This window comes from Falco biarmicus, chromosome 1 (assembly GCF_023638135.1).
Source record: "Falco biarmicus isolate bFalBia1 chromosome 1, bFalBia1.pri, whole genome shotgun sequence".
Classification (NCBI taxonomy): domain Eukaryota; kingdom Metazoa; phylum Chordata; class Aves; order Falconiformes; family Falconidae; genus Falco; species Falco biarmicus.
The window spans coordinates 86,334,488-86,355,346 of record NC_079288.1 but is presented as its reverse complement, the minus strand read 5'-3'; the positions used below and the strand labels follow the sequence as shown (position 1 = coordinate 86,355,346).

Genomic DNA, 20,859 nt, shown 5'->3' with positions numbered 1-20,859 from the left:
CCCGCTCACCAGTAGTACTGGGGATATGTTAGGTGTAGTGTTAATTACCTACAAATGTGATTTATTAGCTGGAAACAATGCAAAGGGCTGATCTCATATGCTAAGACATCCTTTAAACACAACGTAAGAGCAACAGACCAAGCACGACGGCATCCCAGTCCCGAGCAGACAGGGATTACCACATTACAAATAACAAATTAATAAAACAAGCGGAATTCAGCTGCTGTTGATGGTTTAGTTGGAGGCATTATTTCTAACCTTTTAATAGGCTTATTTACAGGAATTAGTCCTTTAATGCTGTGTGCTCATGTATATAGTACTGTATAAGCCAGTTCAATGCGACCACAGAGAGAACATCTGCTTTTGTGAGCAATTAGGGAAATTATTGCCAATTACAGGGACTGCAGGTAAGAGCAGCTGGGGAGAGAGGCTGTCTACGAGGAGGGATGGGAAGCTTTTCAAGATGCTGATGTGAACAGGAAGTTCACTGGCAACAGAAATATCCCGGCAGAAAGGAGCCTGTGCCCAGAGAGCAGCCAAAACATCGGCAGCAAGAAAAGGATTTCAGAGCCAGCAGAGTTTGGGGGCAATCCCCATTATCATTTACGCTGTTGGCATTTTGGGCAGATCAGTCTCCCAAACATTTCTCCTCATCAGCCCACGCTCCTGAAAAAGGACCAAACTCTGTTTGGCTTCAGTGGCTCTGCTTCCACTTTCCATCTTTTTTTCCCATCTATTTTCCATCTATTTTTTCCATCCATCTTTTTTTCATCTATTTTCCTTTCCATCTCCCATGCCCAAGAGGGGTGTCCTTGTTCAAGAAGCGATGCTGTAGACACAGGTTTTAGAGCCACACTAACAGGCTGGGAATCTTCTATCACTGCTGCTGCTATAAAATTATTATATATACATTTATATATATTTTTTACATATATAGATATAAACCCAATATCATAAATCTATTTTTTATATATATATTGCTGTAAAACTATCATAAACCTACTGTCTTTGCTATAAACCTATTTCTTGCTGACACAAGATTATGTGAACTGAAACAATCCTAGTCTTAAACAACAGGGTGGCCATAAGCTCCTGCAGCCCCTGCAGATACCAACACAAAACCTAATGCCCAGTAGTTCTGAAAAAAAATATAAAAAACTTAAAATGCCTTTTCTTATCCTTAAAGTAATTAAACAACAGCCTGGGACGACTAACCTTTAGCCCTCCCATGTTACAATTAATTCTCTATTTTAATCTCCCAACAAAAGGCTGAACTCAACTGTATTATTGTCAGCAAGGGCTTTTATCATCAGCCTTCAGAACGGTCAAGGCATGGGAGAGAACAATGACTCTCACAGGACAATAAATACAATCTAAACAAAAATACCCTGTTGCTAAGGTTTAAATCAGACTTTTTTGGGGGCGCAGCCGGGTAGCTGGGAATCCCGGTGCCACCCTATACAAAAAAATATGGGAGAGGATTAGGACTTGGACAGAGGAAAATAACCTGACACGCAGCCTTGTTGTGTTTTTCCCTCCAGGATGGCATTTAAAATATGAGTATCACATAGCGGACCTTAAACGAAAGCCGACGGCTGGAGTATGCTGCTCTTTGCAGCAGGCGATGCTCTACCTAAGCCCACACACTGCTCCAACCTCTGTGGTCCTGAGCTTCATGTCTTGCTCCAGCAAGGGCAGGGGGTGAACCATGACCGAACAGAGTCAAGGTAATAGTGCAATTCAGTTTTTATGACCCATTCTGTTCTTTTGCCAATAAACAAGGTCTCCCTGAGCAAGCATTAAATATTACCTTGTGTCACTTAGATTTCAGTGATATTCAAATAAACATTAAAAGGCTCTGACAGAGCTCAAATCCCCCTGTATTAGGCACATAGGCCAAACAGCTACCAAAATTCTGCTAATTTAAATTAATTTCAAACCCATCCAGAATGACGGAGCACTCAGGTTAAATATTTTCATTTCAATAGCAATGCAGTGGATAGCAACCGAGACATCACCATCTTTGAAAGTCTTTGCTGTCCCAGCATTTTCAAAAGGCTTTGAAAAGCAGCTTTCCTACAAAAACACCCATTTCCATCACGCCCTCGCTAGGAGCATAATACACAGAAGGCTCCTCAGTATTGCTGTTAAATAAGAGAGCCCCCTAACCAGGCATTAAATGGTACAGGAGCTCACACACAACAACAGAGAGTGCTTTCTGTAGCAGTTTGTCACTGCACAAATACAAGACAAAGTCTGTTGCTGAAGACCAAGACTGCATTGGTGGCACAGTGGTCCAGCCTAATAAACTCATCTCTTTTTCATAGCATCATGGCATCATTTGGGTTGGAAGGAACCTTAAAGACCATCTAGTTCCACCACCCTGCCACAGGCAGGGACACCTTCCACTAGACCAGGTTGCTCCAAGCCCTGTTCAACCTGGCCTTGGACACTGCCAGGGATGGGGCATCTACAGCTGCTCTGGGCAGCCTGTGCCAGTGCCTTACTGCTCTCATCATAAAAAAATTCTTTCTTATGCCCAGCCTTTCGGTCTAAAACCATTGCGCCTTGTCCTGTCACTACAGACCCTGGTAAATAGCCTTGCTGTGTCTTTCTTAGAAGTCCCCTTTAAGTAGTGGGAGGCTGCTCTAAGGTCCCCCTGGAGCCCTCTCTTCTCCAGGCTGAACCCCCCCAACTGTCCCAGCCTGTCCCCACAGCAGAGCTGCTCCAGCCTCTGACCATCCCCGTGGTCCCCTCTGGCCCCGCTCCAACAGCTCCACGTCTCTCCTGTGCTGAGGACCCCCGAGCTGGAGGCAGCGCTGCAGGGGGGTCTCACCAGAGCAGGGCAGAGGGGCAGAGCCCCCTCCCTTGATGGTTGGCTTTCTGGGCTGCGAGCACACATTGCTGGGTCATTTTTTGCCCACCAGTACCTTCAAGTCCTTCTCTGCAAGGCTGCTCGCAATCCCTTCATCCCCCAGTCTGCACTGATACTGGGCATTGCCTCAAACCAGTTGCAGGGCCTTGCACTTGGCCTTGTCAAGTCTGATAAGGTTCACAAGCGCCCACTTCTCAAGCCTGTCAAGGTCCCTCAGGACGGCACCCCTTCCTTCCCGTGAGTCACCTGTACCACTCAGCTTGGTGTCATCAATTTTGGCTCCATGAAATGCAGCCTGCTGAAGAGCAGGGTCCAACCTGGCCCAGGTTCCCTCTGTTCCCCTTAGTTCAAACCAAATCCAGTCCAATCAAGTCCAATCCTTCATGACACACATCCATCTTCAATCTGTGCCCTGCCTGAAATCAGATGCTGAGCATTTCTAGGTGATTTATCTCTGGGTCTGGTTTATCTCAAGCGAGTGCTGTTGCGCCCCAAGCCATCCGGTGCTTGTATAGCTGTGGGGTGCGAGAAGAAAGAGGGATGCTCAGCTGAAGACCCCCCTGCAATGTTGCCGTAACAAAATGCAGGGATGTACCAAACAGGAGGGAGAAAAGTAGATGTCATTTTGGGAAGTGCACAAGGGTTGAAAACAGAGTCCTACAGATGGAAAAAGGGCAACATCTAACACGTACACAAAGCAAGAGGGATGTTATGAGTAGTCAGTTGAGTACAGGGTTATTTGTGTTCATTTCTGCCTTAATACCTTCTTGTTAGGGCACTGTTCTCAAAAGCACTATCTCCAAATAATTTCATAATCTAGACATCAATTCCAGAAGTGCCTTAATGTAAACATGAGCCCCATGACAGAGTGCTTGCACTGGGTCTCCAACCAACCTCTGTTCCTCTCTTCCCACAGCTTTACAGGCATCCTACAGGTTCTGGGTGCGATTTAGCTGGCTTTAAAAAACAAGTCTCCAGATGTTATGGGATCTCTTTTTATCCTCTTTATATTCCTGGTGCTCCAATGCTTGTATACTTACAAGGGTGGATGCTGACTCGTCTCCATCTCTGACTCTGGCATAGAGCACGAGCTATAGGAAAGGCAGATTTGGAGGCTTTGGAAAATGTGGTGGCAACTTCATTCTCAATTAATTATCCCAAGAGCAACACAAGAAAGGGTTTAGCTGTAAGTGCCTGCCAGTTGCTTTGCTGAAGGAAAACCTCCGTATCTCAGCCACCACTTTGCAGAGGCTGCCAGCATGCTCATGAGTGCCATTTTGACCGCCTCCCAGCTCTAACATTGGCAGCAAAGACAACGGGCACAGCTCAGCCTCTAAAGCAGATTTTGCACCATTTGAAAAGACATGCTCCAGAAAGGGAGAGAGCAGGCAAAAGCAGGGCAGCCCTTGCTCTTTCCAGGTGGCCTTTCTTAGCAGCAGAAGGGCATTTCAGGTGTGGGGTGCTCTTAAAGCAGCTGGACGAACCAGTTATAAATGGCAGGATGCTGAGATACTTATTAAGAGTCAAGCAAGGAACACCAGCAGTGGGGTGACTTGTAATCCTTGCTGGTGTGGACTGGAATTAAAATTAATGAGTTAGAAATAAATGGCTAGCCATCCCAATTTGCACCCCAACACATCTCTGACTATGAGATGTATGTATAGACAGAATTAATCCAATACCGTCTTCGTCCTGACCTATTTGGGCATGGCGATAAGACCCACAAAAAACATCTCACAAGATCCGACACAGTGCCACTGCCCCTGACTGGTTTACATCCCCACCACTGCTTCTCCCCCTGCCCCAGACGACACTTCAAGGGACCCAAGAAGCAGTAACATCTCTGAAAGCTGCTTTACTACAAAGGGAAAGACCCCTTCACCTGGAGGGAAGGGAAGGAAAGTTTCAGGTGACCCGGTTCAAAGATGCAGCTATTGCTGAGCAGCTTTTACTCCTCTCATCCCAGATTAGCTCCTCTAAACTCACCAGTGGCAAAGCTGTTTCACTTGCTGGAAAGATGCCATGTTTGTGTGTCAGATTAAACGTCTGTGCTTTTAAGCCCTGGATTTTCAGATCAGATCTGCGTGTTTGGAGGGGTGAAAAACAACACAAACTGTCTGTTAGGGGAGTTTCATTGAACAGACACCATTATTTCTTCTTCCCCATCCCCCATATCACCCCTCCTCCCTCTACAGCCAAAGTGATTCAACAGATTTCAGGAAAATGCAGAGAAAAAAACATATTATACATTTTCTGTGGTCAGTGTTTTCCTATTAAGTCAGAGAGGAGCTACCAGAAACACAGTGTGCAGTTGGCATCTCCCCTTCCTGGCTCACCACTGCAGGGAACTAACCGACTTGGGATCTCAGGTTTGAGGACCAGGTGGATGGTCTCACCTGCAAGCATCTTTCTGGGACAGGTACCCGTGCAGCCAGCCCTGGGATCAACTGTCATCCTCAAACTGCATCAGACATGGTGCCAAAGGCACTCAAACCCAACTGGACCTCTACTGCCAAGCAAGGATGCTCTCAGCCTTGGCGAGCTGGTTTCCTCATTGGGAAGGTCAGCAGAAAGTCTGAAGACAGAAAGGTCATCTCCAGCAACAACCCCAAAGGCTTTAGTTGCGCCAGTAAGGTGGGGAGCAAACAGATGGAACCATTCAACAAAATATGGCTTGAGGGTCTAAGATAATTTTATTTCATAGAATCATTTAGGTTGGAAAAGACCTTTATGATCATCAAGTCCAACTGTTAACTCAGCACTGCCAAGGCCACCACTAAACCATGTCCCTAAGCCCTACATCTGTGTGTTTTTTAAACAGTTCTAGGGATGGTGATTCCACCATGTCTCTGGGCAGCTTTTCACGCTATGAAAGCTATATTTCTCAAGCTGTGGCTCAATAGTTTTATCTCAGCAGCAGAAAACTCTCTGAGAAAGTAGAAAAGAAATCCCAAAGCCATAAATGTCTTCGTGGTGTTCACTGCTCTGTTGGCATTGTATGAAAAGAAGGGAACATTTCAGCATCTGATTTACTCCATCACATCACAGCATTGCACAGCTGCTCCTTCAGTAGGTCCAGGCATGAAGGTGGAACCAGCTCAGTGGTGAAGGAGGAGCGACTCATGGGGACCTCCCATCAGGGTGTGCCCATCCCTGACGCCACAGCCAGGACAGCCCACCATCTCCCTGTCACACATCATGCAGAGGCAGATGTGGCCTTCCTTCCACCATGCCAAAATACACAAGGTTTTCCTCAGCAAACCTCTGTGTGTATGAGCCTTCCCACGTTATTTCTGCTGTCCTACAGAGCCCCCCTTCCCATCCATCGTCCTTCTTCAGCTGCAGATCTCTGTATGAGAGAAGCAGCAGCCATAAAGTAACAAAAAGCGATGATTCACCAACAAAGGGATGCGCTGGTCCTTCTCCCTCCCACGTTCACGGCACCATGCAATGGGACTACTCTGTATGTATCAGCTCTTTGGGGCAGGGACCATAATTCTGCTCAGCACATGCTCCAGTAGTTTTCGATGCAGGACCTGGCTCTGTGGGACCTCTACGTGGTATCACAAATAAAAGATGAATCACACTTTATGAATGCAGCGTACCCCGCCTCTGTCAAAATGATAATGTTTTAGGTATGAAAATTAGTCTGAAACTGGGAAAGGATGCTGGCTTATCCTGTGAAAATTGTAGGTGGAAACTGCACGTGGTCTTCCATCCCTGCTCTTACAGGGTACTTCAAAGGAGACCCCACTGTAAAGAGATAACAGGATCCATCCAGTTTGGATTCTGGGGCTCTATCGGTCTACACAAGCTCCACGTCAGCCCTTTCACCACCCTCCCAGCTCCCCATCAGCCCTCGCTGCCGTAGCAGACTTGCTACAGGTGCTGACACTTGTCCCCACCCTCTTTCTGAAGACAAGAGTTAAGTCTTTCTTTTTTGGCAGCCAGGTCTAATGCATCTCAGATGATCAGTACAACCACTAGGAATACGGTCTGCGCTTCTGGTCTGATTGCCCACCAAAGGGGCACCCAATGTCCCACCATCCTCTCACGTGCCTCAGCATCTTTGCTCTCTCTCTTCTCATCTAGTTTTCCTGCTTAGGTCTCATTGTGGTGGTGGGGACATTTTAATGTAGACAGAACCCACAGAATCAGTCTCCATCCCTGGAGATCTTTAAAAGCCATCTGGACATGGTCCTGGGCAACTGGCTCTGGGTGGCCCTGCTTGAGCAGGGGGTTGGACCAGATGTCCCTTCCCACTCAACCACTCTGGGGTTCTGTGAATTTGCATCACAAAACCTTCATATGGCTCTTCTAGCATATCACCTCCCCAAAATGACTCTCACTGGCTTCAACGACAAACAGTAGAAGTCAGCTCTGAGGCTGCTGGTGAGCTTAGGCATCATTTCCAGCTGTTTTGGATCTCTTCAAATGGTCAGTGCTCTACAATCCATGTAGAGAAGGGAAGCCAAATCATCACTATCCTCCTTTACATATGGCACACACAGCTACAAAAACACTAACTAGCTTGTCAAGAGGTTCTGCTAGCTCTATCTACCCAACAAAGGCATCCACCAAGGAGTGATCCCCAGCCCCTCGAAACAAGCCCACTGCTCAGGATCAGCCCATCTGGAGCAGGCTCTGCCCCTGCTGCCCAGCACTGTGCCTGGCTTGTCCCCGAGTCCCAAAACATTCTCATGGCCCAACAGCATCTTCCTGTGGGGCATTTTTTGCTTTTCCATTTCAAAAGCCCTGAGATATTACAAGAACTGTGATGCAGCACACCAAAATTGGGGGTTTAACAGCTTGGCAGGTAAAACCATGAGTCACACAAGCACAGGAGCACATGGGGCCATTTAATTGCCCAAGCTCTGCAGTAACCAGAGGACTTGGTGGGGCATCAGAAGGGAAATCCGGTGCCTCTTGTTCACACCAAGTCAGTCCCTGATGCAAAGTATTCCCCAAGCTATATCTATGGTATGAGGATCTGCTTGCTTGCCATGATGGGGAGCTGGGGAGTCAGGGAGCCAGCCTGGAAACAGGCAACAAGGGCAGCCAAGGACAGCAAGGTGTCCTGAGTCCCAGTCTTTGGGCTTTACCATCATCTACATCCTTGCTGCAGAGAAGCTTTGGTTTCAGGGAGCCAACTATTGTTTCCAGCATGCAAGAATAATGGCACCACTATTATTTTGTGTCTTGCTGTGCACCCACCTTCCGTCTCCCAGACCAAAGGAGTTGCCATTCAGTGTCTTTCCACTCATTTTATATAGGAAAGCAGCACAAGGATCAAAGGAGGCTCCTGGGCAGGAGCGGCAAGTGTCTGATGTGAAAGGGCAGTAACTGGAGAGGTGGCATCAAGAAGACATGTTAACAGGTACAGGAGCTCAGTAAATCAAGGGGTCACTCCTTACTGCTGCAGCCTCTGGCCATGTAACCTGAGTACCAGTGCAGAAGATGCCGAGAAGCAGAGGAAGGAGAGAAAAAAAGACCTATGCTTGAATTAATGAGAGAACTAGGTGACAAAATAAATGGATGAACTCCTTCTTCTGCTCCTACTTAGTGTTGTTGCACTTGGTCATCCTCAAATGACCCTCATGTTTTACTGGAAGAGGAAAATTTGATTTAAAGTCCTACCCTGGAAGTCCTTTGGTTGCACTAGATGAAAGAAGCTCTACTCAGGAAGCGAAGCAACCACAACGAGGAGCTAAGTCCCTGCTGAGCCAAGCCCCAGCATTCCTGCAAAGTGGACTAACAGAAGTGGCCTTTTTTCCTTCCTTTTCCTCATCAAGACTGCAAAATGAAAAGCATCTCTGGCATTTGGCTATCCCATGCCCACGAGCAATGCCTGTGGTTTGTGTGGAAGAAGAGCTAAAGGTTTCCCAATGCAACTTTGTAACCTCCCCACACGTCTATCTATCTCCTGTGTGGTTTCTGAAGCAAAATCCACAGTAAGGCAAACAGAAGTGTATTATTTATTTTTTTTTAATGGATCCTTTGTGCTGCTCTGATCCTAAGTGCTCTTCAGCAGCTCCGGGAGGACAGGTCCCAGCCTGCTGCCTGCTCGTATACCGAGGGAGAGAAGAATGCTCCCACGGTTTTGCATCGCTTGCTCGCGGATGTTCAAAGCTGTCTATTAACCTCGGGCTGTATCATCCCAGCTGTTTTCAAGCAGGACTCCTCATGTAATCATGATGGCCTCGAGTCGGTTAAAGGCAGGGCCCAGGCTATATTTACCTTGGCACCTGATTGTCAACGCTCTGCCTTCCAGAGTCCTCCTATTTCCTCCTCGAGTAATGAGTAGCCTGTCAGTGGGGTGAGGAGGAATGAGGAACTTCACCCCATTATTGCTGTGTCTTTTACCACCGTTGCCAAACCCTTGAGCACAACCAACAGCTGTAGTTTGTTGCAGTATTGGAAAATACAGAAGTTATCAAAGAAAACTGAGATCCTTCTTTTTGGATGTCACAGGGATTAAGCTGCTTCCAAAGATGAGACCTAAGGCCCCCCAGAAGTGCTGTTGCCAATACATAGCCCCACTATAGGTTTACAATACATGCCAAACAAGCCCAGTATATCCAAATAATGTTCAGAAAGGTGAAACACCTGCGGTATATTATTTCAGAAGTTCCTGTTGGGGGAAAAAAAGACATCACTCCTTGCTGCTGCTGAAGAAAGTGTTAATCCCAGGCTCCGTGAACTTTCCCATCCCAAATGTAGCACACCGAAACACACTGCTGGCACAAGCAGTTGTCCAACTGACCCAGTTTTTTTTACAAACTGGGTGAATAGGGACAAAACCATCTTACTTTCTTCGAGAGAAAAATAATTCACATTAAGCAAGGTATGATTCTGGCATCGCTTTCCACACTGTACGCCACGCCGTCCTCTCCTGACCTATTTACGGAAGTGCTGCAGCAAGTGTTGCTGCGGGGGGGATGGCGTTATCCGCTGTGTAAAAGCCTAAAATTACACTGCCCTACAAAGAGCTGGGATAAATTGACCCCTCTAAGCAAACGGGTTGCCAAGCTTTTATCTTCTCTTCATTGTTAACTTACACTGAAGCGGAATAATTAGACGATACGGGGCTATACAAGGCACTATTGGAAAGCCCTGCCTTAGCAACTCAGTTGTATCTGTAATGCCCACGTTGGCTATTATATATAGCTACTGATTTGGAATGCTGCTTTTAATTTCACACTCATTCAGTATAGGTACATTTATGATTTCTGTCCAATTACCGCTTCCTAATATTATGGCAAAGGGAATGAGTTGTGAATTTTGGATTAGGAAGGCAATGCGACTTTAAAAAAGACTGGGGGGTAATTGCTCCGGCTGCGTTTTCCTGCACTTCATCCAGTCTAGACATAAAAATCTCAGGACACCGATGATTTCCGTTTCTCTGCAGCGGCTCTGCCATGGTATTAAAAAAGTACAATGCAGGGAATAATAAGCATCAAGACCTGTCTAAAATTAGTGGTTTACAAAACAATCTAAGTTTATAATATCCTGAGTACAATAAAAGCAAAGAGCAACTGGGCCATTTATTTAAAAATTGCAGGATAAAAGGAAACCCTGATCAAAACCATTATCAGGAAAAAAATAATCTATCTTTATTGTGGTGCAGTTTTGATACTAACTGACTTAGCTTTCATGAAATTACCATTATGCTGCTAAGAATTAGCTAAATTGAGGCAAGACACCAAAATCACACTGCCCTGTGCAAGCGATCAATGTGCAGCCCACAACTGCTTCATTATTTTCTGCCAAGTTTTAAATTCCGGTATATTTGCCAATGTTTTTCTCTTTGTACACCTCAGTTCCTCACACAGGAGGGCAGAAAATGGATGGTTGATTTCCACGTGATCTTTAGTTATATTCATATTTTGGGTCTCAAGTGGTAGCAAAGCTGCACCTCCCAGACTGTAAGTGAACAGGTAATTTAAGAGGAAAACACCAAAGTTGCATTTCCATTGGTGTTGCTATTATGTTTAATATAAATCTTAAACAAGGAACAAAATTCGATACAACAGTAGTCCCAGAAAAATACTCCTCCTTCTGCCAGGGACTATAAAAATGTCCTCTAAAATACTGGGGGAAATTAATATTTACAAATCACTGCCAAGAGGAGTGATGCAGAACTGCCAGGGGATCAGAGATTATGCAGTATCCAACTTCAATTGTCCCTCACCACTGGGAGAATTCTGAAGGAATTAAAGTTGTCAGGGAGATAAAATAGCTGTCAAGGAGAACAAACTTTTTCCCTGAAAAGCCATCTCCTCTTCCAAGGGGAAAACCAGATCCATCAGCAACCTGACCTTGCATTTGTGTAAGGTGATGGACGTGTTCTGAGCCCATCCTGCTCACAAGCAGGGATCCAGAGGAGGTCTCTGCAGGCTTTTGCTTAGGAGAGGACACCAGAGATGGACACGCCCACTCTCTGTGGTTCAATTTCTCGCTCTTGAAACAAAAGAATATAAGCCCTATAGCACAGAACCAAATAAAGATGGACATCAGAGTTCGCATCGCCTCAAAAACAGACACATGCAAACTGGGTTTGCATGCACCTATGTGTCAAGAACAAATATAACCATGAAGCCAGCACCGGCAGAGAGCTACTCATACTCTTCAGAGATGCAATGAGTAATCTTCCTTCTGCTGGGGATAAAATACAAGGTTTCCTTGTACAGGCTTTCCACATGAGCCCTGCTGGGCTTTGGCTGAATGCCCAAACCCAGCATCCTACTTCTTGACCATACCGTAGACCCACGCTGAAGTTGCTCCTTTATCCAATGCTCTACAGTCCTCATCCTTCCTGCTCCAGCTATCCCTTTCCCAAGAACAACCTTCACATTTAGCACTAAACCAAACTTTAATCCACCTTCTTCCTACATGTTGTGCATAGTCCACTCTCCCGTCCTTTCCCCCTTCCCAGGCCCTACAACCATTTCATCACGTCGTTTCCAGCTTGGCTGCAAAGCCACACTTCCTAGGTAAGAAATTATTCTCAGATCTCTCCATTCCTCCTTGGAATTTCATACCAAGTCATATAGCCTTGCTTTTCTTCCCATCAACATTAACAGCAGCCACCTTGGTAGATAAATAAGGCTAGTGGTAGACCACTTGCAACCTTAGAGCCATGATTCAGCCCCAACACATCAAGAGCTATTAGCCACAAAAATTAGCATTTCAAGCAGGTCAAATCCTACCATGCTTCAAAAGGTTTTCTCAACACCAACCTGTATGATGACCAAGGTTAGAAGAGAGGGGAAATAAAACATTCATGGCCAGCTATGTTCTGCCCCCATTTCTTACCTGTTCTCAGAGCTCTGTACCATGGAGCGAATAGGAAACACAATTTCTTGTGTGTGAAAGCAAAGAAAAAACTATTAAAACCTCAGTGAAACAGAATCCAGTTATTAAGCTCCAGAGCTGACACCCTACTGACACAAGAGTTTTGGGAGATGCCTCAACTGCAGCTTCAGGAAAGCTGAAGAACAATCATTGCTAAGATGGTTACACCCTTCTTCCTCTAGTAATAGAGCAGGGACTAAAAAGTCCTTTTTAATTTAAAATGTTTTGGAGTAGCAGAATCACAGCCCAGAAAAACATTAACCCTCTAACAAATGACAAATCCCTAATACCACCAGACTCCTCACCAGTCCACCTCCCTTCCCCACCTCTCAGCAGAAGGAAATGAAAACCATATGAACTGGACAGGGAAGAGATCGATTAGATCATCTTGTCCTACCCAGCATGCAGCAAAAGACTGTTCCCTATAAGAAACTTCCTAAATTACTCCATCCAGTCTCACTTGCAAAAGTCCAAAGCAATGGAGTTTCCACCTCTTCTCTTGGGATATTATTTCTCCCCGCAGCCCAAAACATCTCACTGCCAGGAAGCCTTTCCTATCAAGACTTTCCTTTTGAAAATTCCTTCATTTCAATTTGCAGTCCCCCTCTCTCCCCTGCACATATGCATTTATTAACTACATTAATTAAATAGATTAATACCAAACAAGAATTAAAATTTCAGAATAAATTAGTTTATTTTCCTTTTATCCTCTACGAAAAAGCCCAACATGTCAAAGTAAGTCTGAGTCTCTCCAAAATCTTCCACTTTTAAATTGGTCCCAGTGCTCATAATTACACCTCCTCTCCATCCATGCAAGTCACTTTGCTTTTCTCCCCTTCCTTCCTCACTTTTTTGGGGGAGGAGGGAAGGAAGGCAGAGGATAAAATGAGAAAGGGAGGGAGAAGGGGAGAGAGGAGAGGGACCCATCCCATCAGACCAGTCTAATTGCTTGCAACACTCTCCAGGCGTATGAAAATGCAGGTTACGATACCAGCTTTGCCTGATGAATATTCCTAACCCCATTTCAGATGCAGAATCAGCATTTATCCAACGACTGGCTTTCCTGCAGCAGGCAACAGCATCCATTTCACATAAATACTAAGGAAGAGAGAGGCTGACTTCCGGCCAAATTGCAGGCAGCAGCTTGGAAGAAGAATGACCAAGGTCTGAAATGCTGCTCAAAAAACCCCCCTAGCTTTTCACAAAAATCAGAACAGCTGCAAGAGGCAAGCACACCCCCAAATATCCATCAGGCTGGTGGTTACAGCATATACTGGTAAAGGGCATCACAAACGCAGCAGCTTCGACTGAAAACATCCTAAAGAAAGCCTTGATTGGAAAACTCAGCTCCGATCTGCCAGTGCCTTTCCCTAGCAATTTGCAATATAGAATTTTATGCCCAGATCTGCCTGTCTGATGGCCTGCTGTTGGTAACAGCCATTCTAATTTACTAAAACAAGATGGCTATCTTACGGCTTAATCATAATGGAAATTCTCACACTTTAACAAATAATTACCCATTCGATCTAAGAGCCCTCCTGCTTAGATCAGAGGGTCCTGATCTGAGTTGTCCAACCAACACAAAAGGAAAGTAAATGACAACACTCAACACTTCCTCAGCCTACGCTCTTCGTTATCAACTTCAACATAAATGCATGTTCTCCATTTCCAGGTAAGTCTGGAAAGCATATAAAAAAAGACATTACAGGGAAAGGTGATGGCAAATGGTTGGAATTGTCCTCTTGGGTTTACCTACACGACTTGACTTGGTTTGATGGGCTAACATTTGGATGTTAACGGGCAATGGCCTCTCTTTTGGAGGTCATGCATTCAGCCTGTCCATATTACAAGCTAATTAAAGGCTATTCCCATCACATGAGTGTTCCTGCTGCCTCCATTGTCATTGCAGCTGGTGTCCAGATCAGTTCAACTTCAAGTTTCAAAAGTCTACGCTCGTGTTCGGGAGGTTTGGTGGCTGGCTATCTTAATTCCTTCTTGTTCAAAACATTAAAGCATATGTGTAAGTCCTTTTTGTGTTCCACCAAATAAAAATGTCTTGCTATACAAGGGTCTGAAAGCCAAAGGGAATGTTTTTGGTGAGAGGGCTGCTCCAGGTAGGAATCCTCATCCAGAGGGATGGGCGGGATACTTGCACTGCAGAGGGACTATCTGCTTGCATTAGCAGTGAAGTTTATTTCCCATCCTTGTACAGCACGGTCTAACATTTAAACATACTCAACTGACTTCAGTGTGTCCACATCTCCTGTGCCCTTTATTTTTCTGACAGCTTCTCCTGGATAGGAAGTATGGGAACATCAAATTGCAGCGACCGAGCAAAGAGCCAGGAATCACTGCAGTCACTGGCCTGAGGCCAACTTTGGGTTTTTTGCTTAAAATGCAACTTATAGAGGGATATATGAAAAAATATGTATTCTAAATGCTCTAACAGTTATTAGAGATCTAAAAGAAAGCAGTCTTGGAAATAGGAAATGCATATCCGAAGGGAAAGCTGGAGCACAAGCAGGCAGCCTGCCCTTCCTTCGCTGCATGTCTCCCTTTCTTGGCTGCAAGGAGTAGCAAGGAAGTGATTATAAAGCATTTATTTGCAAAATCACAGCCAATAAATCCAATAGTAACAATACCCTCCCTCGCATTGCTTGTACTTTGGTGGGGGGGGAATGAAGGAAAGGCATAGGTCCAACAGGCAGGCAGGTGCATGGCAGCAGCAATCCTTTCTGAAGCTTTCCATGAAACGTTCAAGCTCATAAGGTGCAATATTCATCCTGGCTGTCCCCTAGCTCTGCACACACCGTTTTGAAGTCCTATGAAATAAAAAGCCCTAGAAAGGCTATGAAGATTGTGATATAAAAACCTCTGAAAAGGCTAAAAAAAAGACTGGGCTGTCGAGTGAGGAAGTGAGTAAGGGAGAGCATTAGATAAAATAAAATGGTACAGAAAAAGCCATCTAAATTCTCCTCCCCTTTCCTGAATATAAATACCATCACAAGAAAACCATAGGAAGCGAATCTGACTGCTTTGAAAATCACTGAGGTCAAAACCATGACAGAAGAAAGGAAAAAGGATTAAACAAAGGAATGATATAATCTACAGAGCTATAATTCAAAACCTTCGAGGTATAAATAGCTACACTACAGGGCTCGAGTCAACCACTAATTTACAGCACAATCAGGAAGGGGGAGGCAGATACCCATCCCCACAAGCAGATTAATCTTTAATTGCTCATTTCTGCATTTCTGACACCTTTCTTTGAAGTACCAAAGCTGGTACCATCTCACAAAGGCACTGGTGAGCCTGAAAATTGCAGAAATGGGCCTTGCTGCTGCTTGTTTGGGGCTGTGATGGCCCATGCGCAGTCCCAGATGCTTTTGTGGGTCCTCTGTGCAAACAAAAAAGGAGATGGCTCCATCAAAGGCTGGTATTTGCCAGTTTGACAGAAAGGGAAGCAGGACTGGGATGACGGCTCATGTTTCACAATGTTTTTACAAGACCTTAATTGCAGATAAATACTTACTGGGATATTCAAATATTTCTGAGCACTTAAATCACTTCAGCAGCTTTGTAAATCCCTCTAGAAATACTCACAAGGACAGCATGTATGATGCTGAGATAAGAGGAACAGGATCACCAAGATCATCAGCTGGCAGAGAGTTTGGCTTTCCAAACAGGTCCCCCAACCACTCCTCCAGTTTTCCATCCCTCCCCCTTGATTCATCTTTATCCATGTGAGGAAGGTGATGACAACAATGGAAACATATCTGTACATGTGTTTCTTCAGTCCCTGCATACAACCCCTCTCCTATTACATTACTTTTTCAGGGGAGAAGTTGCTTCACTCTTCACTGCATTGCTAACTTCTGCACTCTGGTTCAAGAGCACATCCCTGGATGCTGGGAGATCAGCTGTGTGTCATACCAGCTGCATCCAGACATCCCTTGCACATCCTCACGTGTCCAACAGGTTAATTAACTGCCAGCCCTCTGCCCCTGCTATCGTGGGTCCTCACTGCATCCCAGCCTATCTAAATTGAACAAAAATATCCCTGGGATTTTTTGCTGATGAGATGCAGAATCCAATGTTTCGCTGTACAAGATGAAAATTACTATCCAGTAATACACCAGACTTTGCTCAGTCAACAACTTTCTTCAAACACCACCTAATCAGTCACTAACCTCTCGATGGTACCCAACCTCTGCTACATGGTAGCTGGGCTCATTGCTTTTGGGGAGCATCCAGCTTGGGCCCACTATCAGGGGTGGCTGCTTTGTGCCCCCAGTGGGTTATTTCATTAAGATGTCCCTCTAGAAACTGTACACTGGGACAAGTGTGCAGGTAGTGGGAAGAAACACTTCTTGACGATGCATACTTTCCTACCGAAATAGAAGCAGCATCTTTAAACACAAACAACTTCTAGCTTATAGTACAGCAGTCCTTGGGCAGGAGATTCAAGCCCACTTCTTCAACCAGCTTTAACTACTGATGTCACACAGGGAAGAATTTGTGGAAGACAGAGTCTTTTTTTCTGTATCACAGCTGCCTTGTGCTCCAGTTGGATTAAATGCCATGTAGGCTGGTAAGAAAAAATAACTTTGCTCCCCCCCAGAAACAGAAGTTGGACTTCTTCACCAAACCTGGTTTCACATCAAAACTGGATCAGTTGCAAAATAAAAGTCACCAATATAAATGCTTAAAAAGTAGCATAATTTACCAAATACAGATGCTAAAGCATCGCTGGGGAAAGAAAACAAATCACCTTGTGGTACAAAACCCTCCAAATGTATGTTAAAAAAAATGTATAACAGAAAATTCTTCCATATTTTTGCTCTCAAGAATAAAGACCAGGGCAAATCAACAGCTGTAAGGGTCTGAAAGTCATCTTGCTGTGAGCCTTGCAGCCCCCAGTTACTACCCTGTCCCATGCTGTGCATGCTGCTGCTACCCTGAAGACAGACACAGCTGGTGCCCTTGTTTCTTGTGGCCAGTGACCACAGCTCCCCGTCACCCTCACATGTACAATTAGCGCTAAGTCTGTTATCCACCCTGCACATTTAAAAAATCTATTCTGTTCTCACCAGGGGAAAGGGCAGTTACATGGAAAGGAGCATTTAGTTGTTAAAAATCCCAGTTAGTTAAGGACTGAACAGTTCAAAGAACATTCAGATTCTGATTTAAAGAATCTGATTTAAAGAAATCATAATCACCAACATTTAGGCATAAATCTATCCAAACTCTTCAGCAAGTTCTTTGTAACAGCTCTGACTTTTGAAAGAAAAGCAGAATCACAGCAAAGGGGATTTCATGTTGATGTTGGGTTTTGCAGATACCTGTCAAAGCCAGATGGAGCTAGCCCCACTGCTCTCACTCCAACGCAGCACCAAGGCCACACTGCCGTATTCCAGAAGTCAGTTTGCTTTCTATCCTGGAGGAAGGCTTTCGCCTTGGTTACTTTTGCTTTCTGTTTAGCTTACACAGAAGATATTCTGCACTTGGGATGAGCTCAGAGTGCAGAAAGTACTGATGCCTAAGGAAAAGTGCTTGGTTTATTTCCCTATCTGTTAATAAAAATAGATATATGGATGAAAAAATTCAATCAGCAAGGCTGAAAGAGTGCAGATTTTAAAAGGTACTTCTTTTAACAGGAAGAATCTGGCTGATGGTGAAGAGAAGCAGTAAATCGGTTCATGATATTTCTTCCCTTCTGTGACTGGGAAAAGTTTATTAAAATTATCATGATTGCTGCACAAGAAAATAAATTCATTTAATTACAAGCAAGACATGAACCACTGAGGAAGGCCTTATTCCCCTGCTAATGTTCAAAATACAGGGCTGCTTTCATTAAATTATAAAGCAGCGATGCTCACAGCACAGTATGTGGACCAAAGGTGATCCTGAGCACGCCGGTGATCATCTGCATCACATCACTTAAACAGCATTTTCAATTAAGCACTTGATAAAGATTAATCATCATCTTCAGCAAGCTGACAGCCATTCAAAAAGCACAGAAACAACCACTTTAAAAACAATGAAAACTCTTAAACACCTGCCTGAGGGATGAAAAAACTAGTGTCCAGCAGATACTATCTTTTTTTATTAAAGCTCAAATAAAATTGAACCCGGGAGTAGATGTTTTAAAGCAGTTAACGCAAAAGAGAAAGTGGGTTGCCATCCAACATCTCACAGAAACGTCTTCCCAAATGATACATTTCAGGCCCTACTCAAAGCACATAAAAATAAAGAAATAGCTATTAAATAGGTTTTGACTGAGCCTCTGGCTGGCACTCAGGGAAAGGACTTAACAGATTCACCTCTGAAGCAAAACAGCATAACTGGGGAAGCAGCTACCAAAAGAAGGTGGCAGCATCCCCCAGCAAAGCTGATCTTCCATCAAGCAGCTAGGTCAAAACCAGTGGCATACTGGATTTCCCAGTCTGCTTTTGTGCCTGTGGATACCTGTTAGCATCCCCACCGTAAAACAGTTGAGGGTGGCTTCAAGGCTGCTAACGGCACCTGAGCCAAGCCAGGCACAACGGGAGCTGGGTTGCCTCACTGCAACCCAATGGGCTGGGCTGGGAGCTGAGGAGCAGAAAATTCGTTGCCTGCAACCGGTCATTTGGGGAAACAAACCTTCGTTATGCATAACGTGTGCCTGAGCTTTCAGACAGCAGACCTGAGCCATTTGCCAGCTCTGTAAGGAGGCAGAGCCGTACCAGCAGCATGGGTGTCAAGGTATTCTTCACCCCAGGACCTGCAGGACCAGGGCTCTGCTTTTCTTCAACAGCAGTTATTTTAAAAAGTGGTGACAAGGCAGTGAGGTGGCCCTGATGCACACGGTTAGTGCCCCTGCAGCTGAAGGCACTGATCCATTGCGACTAGAGTTTCAGAATGTTTTTTTTACTGTAACTGGTGTCTTTAAGGGGACACCTGGTCTGTCAATAGGAGGAGAGCACACAAGCAGAATTGCTGTCCTCTCCGCTGCACGTTCCTTCAAAGATGCAGACTCAGAAGAAAACACCCAGCCACCACCAGTCCCAGTGCAGACCTCCACAAGGACCCCCGGTGCAGGAGCCACTCCTGGGGTTCCTGACTTGCATGTCCTGTTTTGGGGAAGCACTGAGAGGCAGAGCTCCAGCCCTTCCAGATGCTTTGCTTTTTCTCAGATTTAACTCCTTCCCTCCAGATCCTTTCAAGCTCACACTGTTCTTGGTCATGATGTCCCACCATCTACCTTACCATGTCTATAACTTAAAGAGTTCATCTTTGGGACAAAGAAATCGAGATGTTGGGCATTCTGGCAAGTGCCTGCTCAGCGCCTATCATTTCTTCCTCCCTGTGCATCTCTGAACGCACCTCTCCAAGTCTTCTTGCACAGATTAAAATGCACCAACACAACGCGCATCTTGACCAACTTCTCTACAGAACAACCCAATCCAGGTTCAACACTTTCATGAGTCATCTTTCTGCGGCCCCATCTCTAGGGTCATTTCCCTTTCCTCCTTCAGAGCTCTCAAGTCCCCTCAACTTTTCTCTGCAAGAAGGAACACTGCACACAGTAAGACGCGATAACTAAACCCAAATGGACTGCAGCTTCAGACACCTTCCTGCTCAGTCACACCTGTACCTCGGAAGCTCAGATGTCAGTTTAGATCCCATAATATCCAGTCGTTTTGGGGTGGACAGCAGCATTTAATCCTCAAAATTAGTTTGTCTCAAATACAAAGCTCTTTGCAAAACCTAAGGCACTGGTTTCCTTAGCAGCATGGTCTTGTTCACACAATCTTGTTGACTTCTCCAACCCCCTGTGTACTGAAAGCAGCCCACATGTAATTAAAATTAAATTAAATAAACAGTTGGGTTTTTTAATTTTTAATTTTTTTTTAAAGGACCACATCTAGTTTAACTGATAACCTACAAACTTCCTTTAGAACTACCACAATTTGACTTTATGCTTCCTCAAAGCTCAGCCCAAGGTAAGACAAGGTTGCCAAGAACATCTGCTGAGCAAGGTGCAGTCAAGCCAGCATCCCGTACCAGCAAGGCACCTCACAGTGGGGAAACAGCAGCACAGAAGTAAAATGCAGTTTTATTGTTGTATAAACCCCATATATATTTGAAGTATTTAACTTTAAAGAGCTTCTTCCCTCCCTCCAGCTATTCAAAAAGCTCTTCAACCCTGCTGAATTGCTCATCAAGGCACATGCATCACATCAAATGGAAGCAGAACCTGGTCAAGCTGCAGTGTTTGCTCACACACAGCCCCCATCCCCACAAATGCTCTCTGCAGCAGCAAAACCATATGTATTACAATATTTGTTTCCCCAAACATCATACGCTTCACCCAGTGCACCCCCACCCCCACCTCCTGTAGTGCACCAGAGCCCACTGATACACTGGGCAGAAGCACCTGAGTAACACAGAGAATGCAAGAGAAAGGGAGTATGACTTGCAAAACACATCAACCTTGATAGAAATCTATAAAACACACTGCAAAAGTAAGTTTGAGAATTAAATTCCCTGCCACTGAGCAATGGTCAACCAAAAGCTAATTTCCCTCCAAAACTGTCCTCTTCCTTGGTCCTCAAATAACCCTTCCACATTCCTCAAGAAATAATTTA

At 45.0% G+C, this 20,859-nt stretch overlaps 1 protein-coding gene across 6 annotated transcripts in view; it reads right to left on the bottom strand.

The window, feature by feature from the left end:
- PTPRA (protein tyrosine phosphatase receptor type A) overlaps positions 1-20,859 on the bottom strand; it is a 133,813-nt gene that overhangs the window by 46,429 nt on the left and 66,525 nt on the right. The window lies entirely within an intron of this gene.